Source organism: Neoarius graeffei, chromosome 15, assembly GCF_027579695.1.
Source record: "Neoarius graeffei isolate fNeoGra1 chromosome 15, fNeoGra1.pri, whole genome shotgun sequence".
NCBI lineage: Eukaryota > Metazoa > Chordata > Actinopteri > Siluriformes > Ariidae > Neoarius > Neoarius graeffei.
In genome coordinates, this window is record NC_083583.1 from 30,444,969 (window position 1) to 30,464,499 (window position 19,531).

The 19,531-nt window shown below is 40.5% G+C and overlaps 1 protein-coding gene across 3 annotated transcripts in view; it reads right to left on the reverse strand.

Moving 5' to 3' along the window:
* efl1 (elongation factor like GTPase 1) overlaps positions 1–19,531 on the reverse strand; it is a 343,260-nt gene that overhangs the window by 165,996 nt on the left and 157,733 nt on the right. The gene's annotated exons all lie outside the window — the stretch shown is intronic.

The following is a 19,531-nucleotide window of genomic DNA, read 5'->3' on the forward strand; positions in this document are numbered from 1 at the left end:
CGGCCACTCCTTGGCAGAGTAACAACCGTTCCAAATTGTCTCCATTTATACACAATTTTTCTAATTGTAGACACATGAACACCAAGGGTCTTAGAGATAGTTTTGTAACCCTTTTTAGCTTTATACAAATCAATTATTTTGTGTCTTAAGTCTTCAGACAGCTCCTTTGAGTGAGGCATGATGCACAGAACATGCCTCTCATCAAAACACACCTTTTAACTGGTTTTCCAGTGGGGTGGGTAGCTTACGACACACCTCAGTGATTGGACATCAGGTTGGCTCACACCCGAGTCAAATTGTTTAATCATCTAATTAGTCTAATTAGCTCTTGGATGAGCCTTAGCTAAGGGTGTACTTACTTATGCCTCCCTATCCTGTCAATATTTCCATCTTATGGCCAATAAAAATATGATAACATGTAATTGTTTGAGTGGTTTTAGTTCAAGCAGACACTGTTTGTTCATTCTTAAGGTTGCTGGAGAGTTCAGGCGATGTTTTATGACCAATTTAGGCAGAAATGTAAAAAATTCCAAAGGGTGTACAAACATTTTCCTCCGACTGTACGTAATTCCATCGTTTTGGTGTCTTCGGTATTGTTCTACAATGTAGAAAATGGTCACAAAACAGAAAGACCTACAAATGAGTAAGGGTGTACAAACTTTTGACTGGTCCTATATGTATTTACTTTCCAAAAGGCACGTGCTGCAGTCACTTTTTCTGTGGCTGAATCTCAAATCGTGTTCTTCGGAGTAAAACGTGGATGACGTCACTGTGTTATACCCTACCTAGGATGTAGCATATGCCGCTCGTGCAGATCCAGAAGGGCTTATACATGGCAGCGTTGAAAAACGGCGCATTTCTTTCACCTAAGAAAATGTTAAACATTTCTTAAACACACCAAAATGATGATATTTCTTCCGAATAATTTTAAGTGCTTCAGAAACTGATGCAGTTTTTCACCTTCTGGGGTTTTTGTGCTGTGCAGCGATGAGTGGAGCGGCGCTCCTTCTAATAATTCCTTCAAATTCACATTGTATAGTTCAAACAAAATGCAAATTTTCTCAAAAGGAATTTCTCAGCTCTAGTACAGATGGGATACAGACATCATCTCGGTGTCATATAGATCACGTTTACCTTTGATCAAACACTGTATATATAAGGTCTAGTTTGAATGTCTAATTTCTGGAAGTCGGGAGAGCTATGAAATCTGTTGGCAAAACAAAGGAAATGGAAGTTCATGAGCAGCTTCTAATCCTCTCTCTCTCTCTCTCTCTCTCTCACAGGGATCCAGACGAGCACAAAGCAGCCCAGCTCTTTTTCTCTACCCCTCCAATGCCATCTATTGGAGAACGAGTGGAAGAGATTGGGGGTGGAGGTTGGAGACAGGCGAACAAAGAATGACCGCAGAAACTCTGGAGTGGATCCAGGCAAGCTGGCAACCGGCGCTACGGCACAGGTTTTTACTGCTATGCCGAGGACAGTGTCCACCTGGACAAGTCAGTGCTGCAGAAAAAGCTTGCCAGATTAGAAATGTTTCATTCATGGATATGAGCGAGGGATTTCACTTTGCCAAAACTGAGAGCTACGAGGCTTGAGGAGAAACACAGGTAAGGGTTTTTCGTAGTGAAGACATGTCCGGGAAGCGGTCTCACCACCCGCTCGCGTCCAGAGGACTGACTACGATTTCATGGACTGTAAAAATTCCCCAGGAAACTTCACAACAGAGCTGTTGATGTGAAACAACCTGGCCTGATCCAGACGAGTCTACATTGTCAGTCAGGGAGAGAGAGAGAAAGAAAACAAACAATAAAAGATGTAGAGAGAAAAACAAAGGGTAGACGAGTGTGTTTCATGACTTCTGTCCCACAAGCTGCACTGGTGCATGCACACACAAGCTCAATGATGAACTGACCACCCATAAGCAGTTAGATGAGGGCATGTGTTGCTGATTTATTTCAAACACACACACACACACACACACACACACACACACACACACACACACACACACACAGTAATAACCTCACTGACAAACTAACCACCATAAAAGAACCAGCATGATTTATCATTACCACTCTACTGCTTGACTGTTGCTGATTCATCTAAACACACACACACACACACACACACACACACACACACACACACACACACACACACACACACACCGATTCACAACTTCTATGGTAGCCAGGTGGAAAGACGGAAAATCTACCTCTATTTTACAATTTATCTACAAAAGAATCACATTCCTTGAAGTAAACACTGTAGGCATATCCTTTAACGAGACCGCAATCCAAAAGATAATGCAAAATCAACAGAAAAATAATGTAGTTTGAAAAGAAATCTGATTCGAAGAAGGCAGTGTTTGACATCTGGCAGCATTAGAAAGAAATGGCTGGGGGGAAAGAAAAGAAAAAAAAAAAAGAGGCAAAAATTGGCCCTGCAGGTTGTTAGAGTTGAGAACAAAGATACACTACCGTTCAAAAGTTTGGGGTCACTTTGAAATGTCCTTATTTTTGAAAGAAAAGCACTGTTCTTTTCAATGAAGATCACTTTAAACTAATCAGAAATCCACTCTATACATTGCTAATGTGGTAAATGACTATTCTAGCTGCAAATGTGTGGTTTTTGGTGCAATATCTCCATAGGTGTATAGAGGCCCATTTCCAGCAACTCTCACTCCAGTGTTCTAATGGTACAATGTGTTTGCTCATTGCCTCAGAAGGCTAATGGATGATTAGAAAACCCTTGTACAATCATGTTAGCACAGCTGAAAACAGTTGAGCTCTTTAGAGAAGCTATAAAACTGACCTTCCTTTGAGCAGATTGAGTTTCTGGAGCATCACATTATTTTGTGGGGTCGATTAAATGCTCAAAATGGCCAGAAAAATGTCTCGACTATATTTTCTATTCATTTTACAACTTACGGCGGTAAATAAAAGTGTGACTTTTCATGGAAAACACAAAATTGTCTGGGTGACCCCAAACTTTTGAACGGTAGTGTATCTGGAAGATTTTGAGTGGGAGGAGGTCCAAAGCTGGTTAGAGGATTTAAAAAAAAAAAAAGTGATGGTAGTTATAAATGCAAAGTGTGGGTATACAAGTTACTAGAGAATACTTGAACCATACATCAATATATACACTCACCAGCCGCTTTAATTGGAATACCTGGAAACATTCATGCAATTGTGGCAAAGGTGCAACGTACAAACTCATGCAGATACAGGTCAAGAGCTTCTGTTCATGTTCATATCAAACATTAGACCTGGGGAAAAAAATGGTCTCTGTGACTTTGACTGGGACATAGTGGTTGGTGCCAGACGGGCTGGTTTGAGCATTCCTAACTTCCTGGGATTTTCACACGCACAACAGTCTCTGGAGTTTACTCAGAATGGTGTGAGAAACAAAGAGCAAAAAGAAAAGAAAAAAAACCCAGTAAGCGACAGTTCTGTGGGCTGAAACACTGTTCGAAAGATCAGAGGAGAATAGCTATACTGGTTTCAGGAAGTCAACAGTCACTGAAATAACCACTCGTTACAACCGTGGTGTGCAGAAAAGCATTTCAGAAGTAACACGTTGAACCTTGAGACGGATGAGCTACAACAGGATCTGCTTCTGTTAGCCAAGAGCGAAGATCACAAAATGTAAGGAAAGTTTTGATAAAGGATATAAACGTAAATGAGTTTCATATAAAAGTGACTTGAAAGACAGCAATCCAAAGGAAATCCATAAATTAAGACAAATAAGACTAGTCTTTCAATTATGACGTAAGGAAAGTTGTGTGTGTGTGGTAGCCAACACGCTGTAATGGTTGAGCTGCGTTACTGAAAGACTTGCAGTGATCTGCCCCTAGGAGGCGCTCTTTCACGGTGGTTATTTTGCCATTTTCAGTTCTTCTGGAGTTTTGTGCACATAACTAAAAGTGTAAATCAGCTGTGCCATGGCTGATGTGCATGTGAGGTCAAAGAAAATCAGCATTAAACTTTTGTAAATCTGGTGGGATTTTTTTTTAAGTTCCACTTGGCCTCAAAACATGCAGTATTTACACACAACTTTACTAAAAGATTGAGAAATTAGTCCTGATATTTGGTGCCAAGTGTTAATGTACGTTGGAAGAGTCATCACGGGATGGGACATTTGGACATGAGCCAAATCATAAGGTCCAGTGATCATCTTCCAATATTCTACGATGAAAATGCTCCTATAGATGCCTTCGGACTGAGGGAACCATTTCCGCCATTGTGTGTTAAACACTACATTACATTATTTAGGTGCCGTGCTCAAGGGCACTTCAGCCATTCCTGATGGCCCAGGGAATCAAACCGGCAACCTTGTGGTCCCAAAGCTGCTTCGCTAACCATTAGGCAATGGCTTCCCTAGCACTACAGCAACTGAGAACAATCATAGTGCTTAGAATGCTATTTTGAAGGACTTTTCAGCTCCTACTTCAGGGTAGGTACTTTCCCGAAACAAGAGCAACCATTAGTGAGGTGTGAGGTAAGTGTACTATGATTGGTCCAGATGGGAGTACACATTGATTGGTCGAACATAAACCAATGCAGCACTAGCAGCCACCATTTTTAAAAAGTCTGTGTAAACACTAGACATGCAAACAGCTCTTAAAGTTTGCCTAGATACATTGGACATAGCCTGCGCAAGGATTTGTTGTTGACTGTGGTGATGAGGGTGCGCAGTCCCTGTCCACACCGCTTCGTTCCGTCGGGGATCCAGGTGGCAAGCAAGGGAGCAAGACGACCAGTGCGGATGAGGAGCTGCACCTCTAATGATGGTTCCCGGGAGGATGGGGGTACATACCTGCGTTGGCCACAGGAATCGCCAGAGCGTTTGGATCGCCTGGCTTTCAGCCTGTATTCACCCTTCCACCAGTGATTCCAGAAATCACCCCCTTGCAGGCGTTGAGGTTACACTATTAGCCTTAAAAAACGGGTAGATGGACCAACAGAGAAGTTCAGGCTTTATTAAGCCTGTACGCGATGAAGGAAGTAGAGTGCGATTTTGACGCATCTAATTTAGATTTGGCCAGGCACCACCTGAACTGATAATCATCAATTTTTCATCGGCTAACCAGACACAAGGTACGCCACCACTCTTGCCAGAGCAGCTGGGGTTAGGTGCTCAAGGGCACCTCAGCCAGTCCTGTTGGTCCAGGGAATCGAACGAGCGACCTTTTGGTCCCAAAGTTGCTTCTCTAAATCACATCTAAGCGAAATATTAAAACCTTTGTTCGCATTTCCTGCCAACATCACACGAGCATGCCGACTTACTGCACTGTCACGTCAACATTCCTACCGACAATGTGAATGTAAACGGGGGGGGGGGGGGGAAGCTCTTGAAAGTATGTAGTTCTCAGGGGAGCTGCCCAATGGGTAGTTCCTCTCAATAAGTCCCTAGAACGGTTTGGTCAGAAAGCGCCTTAAATGTACTGCTAAAATAGATCAAGGGTGGTTTGACGAACACCAGGATGACATGCTTCCATCACCTCCCCAGTCACTGGATTTAAAGGGGTACAAAATATAATATATACGGTTGCTGATGTGACAAAGTAACGTATTCTTAAGTATTCTATCAAATTTATATACTAGAAAACCACGAAATATCTTGGTAATTGTAAATATAATACTTTATACGCTAAACCGCACAAGAGTCGCCATTTTTAAAAGACCGTGACGTCAGCGCTACCCACTGCACTAGTGGAACTCTCCGAAATAGAGGAGATAAGCGTGTAATCATGGCGTCGGGCGCATCAAGTGAAAGCGACAGCTCTGTCGAATCATACGAAGAGATCCCGCAAGACACACTGCAAGCAGGCTATGGCTTAGAAGGGTACCAGTTTGAACCTAGGAGAGGTACTCTCGACTCCGGTGATGAAATAAGAGAAGAAAGCTCGGATGACGGCGAGGATGAGACTGATGCTGACCATGGGCGTGGCGAGCGTGGGGCAGAGCGTCTGCGTGCAGGTGACACGGCGTGGTGCTCGTGCGGAAAATGTAACGTGGAGTTGCTCACGAGTCCAGCAGAATTTATTTGCTGCGATGAGATAGGTGCCACCCGTGGACTTGCGAAGTCGTCGCAAGAGGCAGAAACAGGTATTTCACACGTGCTATTCCCAACCTCAATGAGCCAACACAACTGGGCACATACACACGTCATGAGTGTTATGCAGAGAAAATGAACGTGCATTCTGATTGGATAAAATGAATATCATGGCGGGCTGTCCAAACTGCGGAAATAGTTTGCTCGAGCTACTTTCAAAACACTATAACTTTCCAACCTTAGAACAAAAAACTTTTGTAAGTCTTGAATAAGGTTCATCAATGTGTGTTTTATTGTTATATTTACTCTATATATTGCCCTCTGCTCCCCTTTAAACATCACTGATCAGTTATTTTGGAGCACAGACGATACATCAGATTTCTATCTCCATCATCCATCAAAGAAACAGAAGACTTGCTTTTCAAACGATGACCCGAAAACCCACCTCTAACCGTTCAGGACAGCATTCCAAGTGGGATTAAAGCTGTTCTGGAGGTGTTTATTAGGTCCTTGATTATATTCTTATTGGTTTCCTTTATTTTGTCCTCCCCCTGTATATACAGTACAGAGGAATGCAGGCCACCTTTATTCTTCCCATGCATCCTGTTCCCCAGACCCAAACATCCACACACAAGCACGCACACACATATGGTAATGCAAAACAAATGTTTTCATAAAACCCACCGTTGTGTAGCACTAACACAGTGATTGCAGCAGCTGGTTTGCATTGTGGCTGTGCACAAGCTCCACACATACAGTTCTAACCTCAGAGAGACTGAAGCAACAGCATCAAACACCGAACCACTCACACAATTCAGCTGCCAAATGCCGCACACATATAATCAGCTGCTGTTTGTTCATCTGCCCTGCTGTATGTATGGATGCTTTGGGAAAGTGGAGCAGTCTTTATTGTGGTGAGAGAAGCTGACAGCGCTGGCGCTGTTTTGGTGTTTTTGGTCTGGATGATTGGCCCAGTGAGGGAACAGCCCGGGTCTGCGTGTCGATCTGTATGGGAGAGTTGTCATCAATAATAAAAGCGAGAGATAAATCTAGAGACAAAGTCGGAATCCTAGACGACCCACACGAGGACTAAAACAAACAGCAAACCCCCCCACCCACCCAAAAAAAAAAGACAAAAACCAGATCAGAGCTGACAGCTTGATGGTGGAGATCAAATCCAAATAAAATTCAAACTAAAATTCATAACTCTCATTCTGTTTGGGAATCTTAGCAAAGACCTTTCAGACTTAAATGTTGTCTGTCGTCTTAAAAAAAGGCAGCAGTGGGAGATCAGCAGTCAGTCATTCTATAGGCACACATCGGTATTCCTGCCTCAGATGCACTATTTAGGTGGTCGACGTAACGCAGATCAGTCTACACGTGAAAAACGTGACCACCTTGGAGGCATCGACTACACACATGGAACTGTAAATAATCTGAATCAGGGATGAGAGTGGGGCCTGATGAAAAAAAGCAGAAAATCTGTAATAAGGGGGGGTCCGGGGGACACCCCCCGGGAATTTTTTTTTTTCAAAATGAGACCTTACACACCCTGCAATCTGAGCTGTAGTTAATTAAAACACCTGATGCCTATTTTAATACTTATTGAAATAAAAACACTATTATATAGAACAATATGTATCAAAAATCAATATGTGTATCGCATTAATTCAAAATATCTACATTTTATGGGGACTGGTTATTACTCAGTGTCAACATCACTTGGTTTTCTAAAAAATGCTGATTAAAATTCAGTTATTTACAGCTCCATTAATAATTCAAATTTTCATATAGTCAATATATTGAATTAAATAAAAACATTCATATCTTATGGAAACTGACCTTTTCCTAAAGTCTACATTACTTGTATATGAGTGATTCCACACTTATGGGTACTGAAATGGGGACATGAACGTATTTTTAAAAATTCACCTAAAACCATTTCTTTTTTTTACCATCAGGTCACAAAACATGTAATCTTTAATGAATGATATGTTAAAAGATAACTTTAATTTTCTGAGATGTAATAAAAACATATTTATATGCCAAAGTCAGAACGTAACAGAAGTGTTGTGGACATATATATTCTCAATTTTAACAATGTAGAATTACTTTTTGAAACATAGGAAGGTGATGTTTTAGCAAATATAATTAATAAACATGTGTAGTAGAATAAACATACACATTCTTTCAATAAGATTAACATGGTATATAGCTAGATTGTAATTCATTTGTAACAGACGCGAGATGGACAATCGTAACAGAAGTAATGTAACAGACATCATTTTGGAACTCATAGGCTTGACTTTGGCATATAAATATGTTTTTATTACATCTCAGAAAATTAAAGTTATCTTTTAACATATCATTCATTAAAGATTACATGTTTTGTGACCTGATGGTAAAAAAAGAAATGGTTTTAGGTGAATAAGTTCATATCCCCATTTCAGTACCCATAAGCGTGGAATCACTCATATGATTTCTTCACAATGTCTATTTAAACTTTAAAGTTATCCACACTGTCAGCTACAATTCAAATTATCATATATTCAATGTATTGAATCAAACAAATGCATATTTTATGGGGACTGTCTTTATCTTATTGTCCACATCACTTGTATGTTTTCTTCAAAAGGAAAATGTCTATTTACACTTTTTACAGTTAAAAGTTATTTACAGTTCCCAGTTACTTTTGAAACAAATTTTCATTTGATCATTTAGACTTCAGCTTCTTGGCCAAAGCCAAAAGCTCATCAGTCCTCTCCTCCTGTTTTTACATGCTCTAACCTGGCTCTCTTCTGCTCTCTCTCACACTCCTCTCTTGCTTTCCTTTTGCTTTGCTAAACTTGTTTTTTAAACCAGCATCAATTTCACGTACCTTCGCTTCATCTCGCTTGTCAATAGTATTCGGCATCTTGAGAAAACACGCCGATTAGAGGAAAGTATTTTTGATATGCAGCTCTCGAACATGTGTAAGTTTTGATAAAAGAAAGCGGATGCGGGCGTCTTTGTAAAAACTGTTTTGATTGGCTATTATGGTCTCGACATTGATGTTTTGACCAATAATGTAGATAACACGAATTTTACATCACATTCAACGAGATTAAACGAGACTAAAGATGGCGACTTACAAATAATGTGTAAATCTCGTTGGAGTTAATAAAGTTTGAACAGCATGAAGGAACATACCCCAACCCCCCGAAATTAATTTAAAAAAAATTCAACAGATTTGGCATAATATGAAAAGCTCGTTTTTTACTCAGAAAAAGCGGAAATCCGCCGAAAAGCGGAAAACTCTCATCCCTGCTGAATGTTGTGGTTAGAAAATGTACTTAAGGGCATGCATGACCAGACTGAACACAAGGAAACTTTCCACACATCAACACTGACGTACAGATGACGTCGCAAAGGTGTTCAGTGGAGTTGAGGTCAGGGCTCTGTGCAAGTTCTTCCACTCCATCCTCGGCAAACCATGTGACCATGGAGCTCACTTTGCGCACAGGGGCATTGTCGTGCTGGGACGTGTTTGTGCTCCTTAGTTTGGAGAAGGCCCGTACGTGCGTGCCACGGTCAGGCGTCCATAAACTTATGACCATACACTACCGTTCAAAAGTTTGGGGTCACTTTGAAATGTCCTTATTTTTGAAAGAAAAGCACTGCTCTTTTCAATGAAGATCACTTTAAACTAATCAGAAATCCACTCTATACATTGCTAATGTGGTAAATGACTATTCTAGCTGCAAATGTCTGGTTTTTGGTGCAATATCTCCATAGGTGTATAGAGGCCCATTTCCAGCAACTCTCACTCCAGTGTTCTAATGGTACAATGTGTTTGCTCATTGCCTCAGAAGGCTAATGGATGATTAGAAAACCCTTGTACAATCATGTTAGCGCAGCTGAAAACAGTTGAGCTCTTTAGAGAAGCTATAAAACTGACCTTCCTTTGAGCAGATTGAGTTTCTGGAGCATCACATTTGTGGGGTCGATTAAATGCTCAAAATGGCCAGAAAAATGTCTTGACTATATTTTCTATTCATTTTACAACTTATGGTGGGAAATAAAAGTGTGACTTTTCATGGAAAACACAAAATTGTCTGGGTGACCCCAAACTTTTGAACGGTAGTGTATAGTGTACCGTATAAACAAAGCGCAGACACGTATTTTGTATTCATGTTATTTAAACAGTCTGTAAACACATCTGGCTGTCTTGGTTCAGTGTTTTAGTGCCAGTCTGACTCTTAGAGACGGATATTTGCAAAAATCTAATACATGGTGGACAAATCAGTAGCTCATGCAATCAGGACGGGATTACATGTACAGGTTATATGTTTTTCAGTCATAGTTCCCTGGTGGACAACTTTTTAACCTCTTATAAAATAACCAGAGAGAGAAAAACACAACTCTACTCATTGTTACCTTTCGCAAAACAACAACAAAGTTTTGCATTTAAGGAAAAGATGCTTCACGATAGTGTGACATACGTTGATACTGCCACTATAGCACTTGCTACTCGTTCTGAATCCCATCTGCTACATCACACACGTCAGCTTTGACTAAACAGATTAATTAGCTTGCACAGATGATATATCCTTTTCAGAATCAGTAGCGCACAGGTATATGTAAACACTGACAAACCAAGAAAAATAAAGTGCAGCATAAAGCTGTTATATAACTCTCTTCCTAGCACAGCACACACGCACAATACTTCACACTTAAACATATGGAGGGGGGGAAATAAAGATGCTAACCCGACACTAATCGTTTATATACGCCATGAAGAGAAAACATTATAGCTCAGAAACATTAGCCAACAACTTGTTGACTTTTTGTTGAGGGTGCAAACTAATTTATATCCTCATTTCTGTCTGTATTAATGCACTGAACTCGCTAAGTAGCTTTTACACTGCGCTCGCTACCAGTTTCAGTCTCGACACTCAGGTTTCTGAGCAACTAAAACATGGAACTGTGCAGCACGTTCGTGTTTTCGTTTGCCTGGTAGGTTGGTTAATGGGTCAATCCATGTGATAATCACCGAATGCCTCTTGAATGACCATGTCAGATTTGCTTCATATTTCCAAAAATGTATATATGTGATTAGTCCCAATAAACAGTGCGCAAAATCCCAGCCTTCCATCTTCATTAGTTTTTAAGATATAGGGGAATGAATGAGTGGGCGTGGCTTGAATTTTACCATAAAAATGAGTGCTATAGAAACAAGAGTCATCAGGAGATGACGTATCCCCCCCGGCCGCCACATGAAACCCCACTCCAAATTTTCCAAAGTTGAATTGGTTGCCATGGAAAGACGGAAAATCACAGAAATCCCAAAATGTCAAAAAGCACAACTCCTCCAGTCACTTAACGTAACTGTCAGGTTTCGTGAAAAAAAAAAAAGAATTCCTCATAGTTTTTGAGTTATGTTCCGGAAACTAAAATGTTTATAGATGGACAGACAGACGGACAGAGCGATAGCTATCCCCCCTGCATTATATGCTGGGGGGGATAAGAACTTAATGTTTATATATGTAACAAACATTACATACGTTATGTAAATGTAATAACAAAAGTTATGGAACATAAGCCATAACTTCTGAACTATTAAAGCTAGATGCATGATATTTTCAGGAATTGTTTTTTTGGTACAAGATATCTTGAAATTCGACATCTCCAGATATTGCATATTTACTACTTAAAGTGCTGATGACACGTTTTTGACATCTTTGGCGATGTTTTATAACATAAAAAGTAATTCCCGATGATCCATATATTAATTCACGAAGGCGCCTATTTTACAAGTTATGATAAAAAACGCGGCTATTTGGGCAAATTTGACAGGGCTGCAGCACCCAGGAGACGAAAGAGGAGGAGGAGCTATATGACATCAGCGAAAGAACCTTCCTCCTAACTTACCAGTTTGTTGTTGATGCGACAGGTGTTCAGTTTATCATTATTAGTATTTTTATTAGACATTTATATATATAAACATATACACATATATATATATATATATATATATATATATATATATATATATATATATATATATATATATATATATATATATATACACACACACATATTTTGGGCTGGAAAACGTCAGCAGTATCTGTTGCCAGATACTGCTGACGTTTTCCAGCTCAAAATATGTTCAAAACCCACCAAAACGCACTTGAAACTGCCCAACTGGGCGGGAAACCTCCCAATCTGGCAACACTGCCAGTATTCCGGAGGGGGTCTACTAGTAGCTATGCCGGATCCAAAGACAGTCCTCCTGTCAGAACATGTGTTGTGAAACGACATAAGATAAAGGTACGTAGAGCTATAGATTCTACATGATAATCATAAATGTAATCATAAAGTCGCCGTGATACCAGTCATGTATTTGCTTGTGAAAGCTTGCGGCTTTCATGTAACTGCAGCCTAGCAACGAGAGGCAAAGGGTAAAGAGGGTAGGCTATCATAGATTCTATTCGGAAGAGATCAACACAATTCTAGACTCCCAGAAGAGGAAGAGCTAGCACTAGAGAGTTCACCGGCGTTGTCATGCGCCATTTCCATTGAGTAGAACCAGAGTAGAACAGCCAGTGAACCGCAGCGTGTTCTTCCGCTGATGTCACAACATGGCCGCGAGCCACGGACCCAGTTTTCTTGCGCTGTGCAATTAAAAGTTGGATATTTGCGTAACAACAGCTTCTTTTCACGTAATTATAACAGAAATCTAACATGTTTGCCATGTTGTATAGTTTATTTAAGAAATTGCATAGAGTCATGTTCGTGTCATCAGACCTTTAATGTTTTGCTGAAATCTGTAAAAAAAAAAAAAATTGTGATTTGGAGCGTTCTGGCCTTTTGTTTCTCCAAATTTAAACATGTCATAGCTTACGAATTCTGGTATTTAGTTCTCATATTGTCATACTGTTCTGGTAACTAAGTATTTGTCGAAAAGAGATCAAACTGAGTTATGAGCCATTAAAATAATAAATAAATAAATAAATGAATAAATAAATAATTTTGTGAATATATTTCACAAAATTATTTGTGAAATATATTCACAAAATTGGCCGTAGGTGTGAATGTGAGTGTGAATGGTTGTCTGTGTCTATGTGTCAGCCCTGTGATGACCTGGCGACTTGTCTAGGGTGTACCCCGCCTTTCGCCCGTAGTCAGCTGGGATAGGCTCCAGCTTGCCTGCGACCCTGTAGAACAGGATAAAGCGGCTACAGATAATGGATGGATGGATTTCAAATGCGTATTTGTTCATGTATGACAAAGTCTACCATAAACAGAAAAACTAATATCAGAAAACTAATACGCATCTTATGTCTATATATTCAATGCATCTTTATTCTATCATACCCAGTTCTAAAATTTACACAAATTACAGTGCAGCAAAACCAAAACCTGAATGAAATCATGTCTACTTGAGTTTGAACAATGCACTGATTTGCTTTTCCACACCAGATGGAAGTTTATTAATATTAAGCATATTAATAGAGCTACTTCCTTGAGAAGAATTATACAGCTCTTTGTGCTTCTATTTGCCAGCCGGCTATAGCAGCTGATGTCAACAAACTACTGATCTGTTAGTCTGCTATACAAGTTCAAGCTTTTGAGCCAGATTTTGTGACCAAGACTCACAATCTGAGTATAATAGAATAAAGATAAATTGAATATTTAGACATAAAATACATATATTAGTTCTCTGAACCAGTTTTGTGATTGTATTATAAGAAGTTTGCCTCTATTTTACATTTCCATCTGTTGGAAAACAAGGCATATTTGATCCCTTCATAAATATTTTGTGCATATTTTGTGCATATACTAACCAAGACCTGTTCTTTCCAGCGGTATAATTTTATTTATGGTAGACTTTGTCATACATCAGCAATATGGACATGAAATTATTTTTTTCTAGTGGCTCATAACTCAGAAAGCTGCATTTATTTTTAAACAAATACTTAGTTAACAAAACAGTACTACACTACGAGAAATAAATACCAGAATCTGAAAGCGCGGGCGGCACGGTGGTGTAGTGGTTAGCGCTGTCGCCTCACAGCAAGAAGGTCCGGGTTCGAGCCCCGTGGCCGGCGAGGGCCTTTCTGTGTGGAGTTTGCATGTTGTCCGCGTGGGTTTCCTCCGGGTGCTCCGGTTTCCCCCACAGTCCAAAGACATGCAGGTTAGGTTAACTGGTGACTCTAAATTGACCGTAGGTGTGAATGGGAGTGTGAATGGTTGTCTGTGTCTATGTGTCAGCCCTGTGATGACCTGGCGACTTGTCCAAGGTGTACCCCGCCTTTCGCCCGTAGTCAGCTGGGATAGGCTCCAGCTTGCCTGCGACCCTGTAGAAGGATAAAGCGGCTAGAGATAATGAGATGAGATGAATCTGAAAGCGCTGACGTTTAAATGTGGAGATAAACACGGCCAAAAACGCTCCAAAGCACAAACAATTTAACAGATTTCAACAATACATAAAGGGATAAATATGCAATTGTGGATCTTGAGTTGCAGTATTTAAATATATCTTGTATCTAAGAACAAGTCCTGAAAATATCATACATTTGGCTTAAATAGTTCAAAACTTATGGCTTATGGAACTTCAGTGTTTTCTCTATCGCACTCATTTTTATGGAACATCCAAGCCACGCCCCTTATTCATTCCCCTGTATCTCAAAAACTAACAAGACTTACAAGAAGACAGTTATCTATATCCCCCGCCTGATATACCAACTATACACCAAGTTTCAAGATATTTGTCACGTTTTTCCAAGTTGTGCTGCAGGAAACCAACCCGACCTCTTTACACTGACCTCAGCAGCCCATGGCATAAGCCCACTGGACCTTTGCTCCAGGTGAGCTAAAAATTTTAATTTCTCACATTTCTTAGTATCAAAAGGCACATATACATTACTTAATCAACACATAGACCAACTTTCAAGACCATACCACTCATAGTTTTCAAGTTCTGCTCCGGAAACAAAACCTACCTCTAAGACTAACCTGAGAGACCAAGTCTGAAATTGTTTCCATGGAAACATGAAAAATTAAAATTTCTCAAATTTCTTAGTATGAAAAGGCACATCGACATCACCTCGTTAACATGTATATCAAGTTTCAAATCTGTACCATGAATGGTTTTGGATATATGTGCCGGAAACAAACATTGCTCTTAGAAACCAAGTCAAAATCCATTTTTCGGTAAAAATTTGAAAAATCCTGGGGGCGTCGTGGCTCGGGTGGATGGGGCACCACATCGTGGGTCCGGGGACCCGGGTTCGGTTCCGACCCGGGGTCATTTCCCGATCCCTCCCCGTCTCTCTCTCCTGCTCGTTTCCTGTCTCTGCACTGTCCTATCCAATAAAGGTGAAAAAAGCCCCAAAAAACATATTTAAAAAAAAATTTTGAAAAATCCTTTTTTTTTCCTCAAAAATCCAAAATAGCAAAAGGCACCAGTTCACATGTTTGTTATGTATACAAAAAGTTTCATGAAGATATCTTCATTAGTTTTAAAGATATGGCCCGGAAACGAAAGCGTGACCGGACAGACGGACAGAACCCGTTTCTATATCCCCCCACCAAACTTCGTTTGGGCGGGGGATAACAAAGACGCAAGACTGAGGTTTTGCACGCTGTTTACTGGGATGAAGGACATTGATCTTTGAAAGTTGAAGCAAATCAGGAATGGTCAGTTGGGAACATTGCCTGAAATCTGGCGATTTGAGGCGGATTTATCCTAATGAATTTATGATTTGTCGATCCATGCAATAAAGACTTTGGATATATATACTTTGTATATAAGTTCATTTACGTAATTATTCTTTATAAAATCTCCCACAACACATCTGATTTTTGCGTGTGCAATTTAACCCATTCACACACAACTTCATGCATGTTATTTAAAGCCTAGGTCACAACCGGCCATACGTGCTCCTACGGCCGGTCTACGTGCAAAAAACGCAAGAAACGCACGGAGGGCGCGCGCGTGACGTGCTGATTTTCGAGCTGCAGACCGGCCCGCAGAGGTTCTTTGTCATGTCAAACAAACTCTACGGGCGCTTATGTTTTTTTTTTCAGGTTGCAAGACAAACTTACGGCCAACGTGCGTCTTTCTCCATGAACAGAAAAACGCAGCGATTTGGGGAACGCCAAAAATCGCACAGCCAAAAAATCGTACGTCCGGTTGTGACCTAGGCTTGAGATGTTAGTAAATCAGGGCTTGAGCATGCGAGGAGAGAGAGAGCACTCTATTCAAATCCCACTTTGTAACAAAGAACTTTATTTACAATTATAATCTATAGCTATATTTCTAGGATTAGCGATGATTTCGTAGCTGGAGAGCAAAGTAGTCAATGCTACAACGACTTGGGGAAGCAGAATAGACTATTTCTGTTTGCAATTTTTCACAAGCGAACCTTGAATGGAATTACCGCAAGCCTGCCTTTAACTGTCCCACATTTTCCATTAATTTACATGGATCATTTCTTCTTAATAAAATCAAAAGCGAACTGAAGCTGCTTACGAGTCAAAACTGCTGTGGATTGACTCGAGGTTCGCTTACACAATGACTACACAATGTACGTTAGTGTCTGTGTTGCATAAAAAAAAAAAGTGTCGATTGCACAATTATGCAGATCTCCATCTCCTATCCACACTAAATAAGGTCACGTGTGTATCATACTTGTGTTATGAAAGGAAAGACCCAGACACAACATGACAAAAACAGACACAACACCAAGGCAGGCTTCTGCAACACCGACCCAATCCAGATGAAAAGGATTAAAACTGAAATCAAGTGCCAAAAGCTTACAGTAGGAGCATTTTATATCTCAGACGTATGCTTTTAAAATGATTTATTTAGTCATCTAGCTGTTCATCCATCTATCCATCTTGAACATTTATAAACTGGGCAGATGGGGATCCAAGTAGACAGAAACGCTTAATGTAAAACAGAAACCAGTGAAAACACGACAGTGGCCAAGTCCAACACTGCAGCGGCTCACAGCGCACGAGGCTGTGAGGAATTCCGCTACACAGGACCGGCTATTGACAAAATAAGCACCGAAATCCTTTAAAGCCCATTTGAGGATCAGATATCCTGAAGTGCTCGCATAGAGCCTGCAGCTCGAGCCCAGTCAGTCAGCGAAAGTAGAATAATTACCATGTTCATCTTTATTAGGCAAACATGACACAGTGTTTATGACTGATCAAATTAGCAGTGGATAGTGGACAGCTTCACATAGAGAGTCAAAAGCTCAGAGCCTCATCCTCTTTTCAGGAAGAACGCAAGTCAGCTTCGTGGTTTTGAGGCAGAAGGGTGAAAGAGGGAGCAAAGAGAGAGCATGCTGTTATGGCAGAGAATGAAAGTGGAAGGGAGTGAGAGACAACGCAATAAAGCTAAGAGTAAAAAAAGATGGAAGTTTTACACGAAAAAAGAAACTTTTCTTTCAAAAAAAGTGGGGGGAAGAGGCAGAAGAGAGAATGCCATTCATCTACATGCAGCTATGGCTGAGTGGGAGAGGAAAAAAAAAGCGAGAGAGAGAGAGAATTCTGAGGAGCTACAATTCTTTGATTTAAAAAACAAAACACCACCTCAACATAGTTTTGAATGTACGAAGTCAAACTAGATTCAGTGAAGACTTTCATGGATAATTAACAGCTATTCTACAAAATCGAGTCGTACATGAGCCGAGAGCCGACGAGACACGTAGCACCGAGTCGGCTATAATCCATGTACGACGAGATTGAGTGGAATAACTGCTTTATTCTATCCACATTCACTGGATTTTGCGAAACGAAGCATTTTCATTTTTAGCAAATTCGATAAATAAAAATTTTATACAAAATGTCTGACAAAATAATTTCTGCTTAGACCGTAAACAAACTGGTGAAATGACAGGAGCAGTTTGTGAAAAATGCTATAATAATAATAATTCTTGAAGAGAAAAAAAAAAAAAATATGCTCTTAACCATCAAATACTTTTATTCCATTTTTGTTGCTTTTTTTTTGTATTTTTTGGGGTTTTGTTTTCAAGTAGACTTTGTATTTCGTCCTCGGTTGGTTCAGCAGCACGCTCTGCCATTTTGTTTTTCTCTACTCACAGTACATGAGCCAATAGCCTAGTAGTAGAGTAGCCAATCAGAATGTGCGATTGCTCATATCCAGTGAATATGGACAGAATAATGAAGTTAATGCCATACCGGTATAGAAAATGCCATTATACCAAAAAAAAAAAAAAAAGACAAAGAGTGGTGCAAGACATGCATGAGAGCAGTGAAACAGCAGTGAGGTGTGCAGCTAGAACGGCAGAATGGTTCAAGGTGAAGGCGGGACTTCATCAAGGATCTGCTTTGAGTCCTTTCTTGTTTGCCATAGTGATGGATAGCTTGGCAGACAAAGTGAGGCAAGAGTCACCATGGAACATGATGTTTGCGGATGATATTGTGATATGTGGTGAAAGTAGAAAGGAGGTTGAATTGAGTTTGGAGAGATGGAGGGATGCATTGGAACGAAGAGGAATGAAGGTGAGCAGGAGGAAAACAGAATACATGTGCATCAATGAGAATGGGGATGAGAGTGTAGTGAAGATGCAAGGAGCAGACGTAAAGAAAGTTGGTGAATTTGAGTACCTGGGGTCAACTGTGCAGGAAAATGGGGGCTGCGATAGTGAGGTGAGAGAGAGTGCAGGCAGGGTGGAGCAGTTGGAGAAGGATTTCGGGAGTCATTTGTGATAGGAAAGTCCCAGCAAAAGTGAAAGGTAAGATGTACAAGACAGCAGTGAGACCAGCTGTGATGTCTGGATTGGAGACCGTACCCTTAACGAAGAGACAGGTGGCGGAGTTGGAGGTGGCGGAGTTGAGGATGTTACGGTTTGCGATGGGAGGTTGGACAGGATAAGGAACGAGCACATCAGAGGGACGGCACATGTGGAGAGCTTGGGAATGAAGCTAAGAGAGACGAGACTGAGATGGTACGGGCACATCCTGAGAAGAGATGCAGAGCATGTTGGAAGGAGAATGTTGAGGATGGAGCTGCCAGGCAAACGAAAACGAGGAAGGCCAAAGAGGAGATACATGGATGTGGTGAGAGAGGACATGAAAGTGGCATTGGTGGTAGAGAAGGATGCGGAAGACAGGGAGCAACGGAGATGAAAGATCCGCTGTGGCGACCCCTAATCGGGAGCAGCCAAAAGAAGAAGAAGAAACTCCAGTAAAAAGATAATAATAATAATAATAATAATAATAAGTAGTACTTAGATCTGATTTCCAAAGCTTATGATTGGTTCAAGAAATAATAAATGCACGCTGATGATACCAATGCTAACACTGATAAGGATAGATAGACTAGTTATCATCGAAGGATTAAACAGTTACCTAAATATACAGGTGTGAGACCGTTAAAGGAAAAAACAACATAATGTATGAGTGCAAGATGCTGAGTCACCATGAATCACCAAAATAGCTTTAATACATCTCAGCA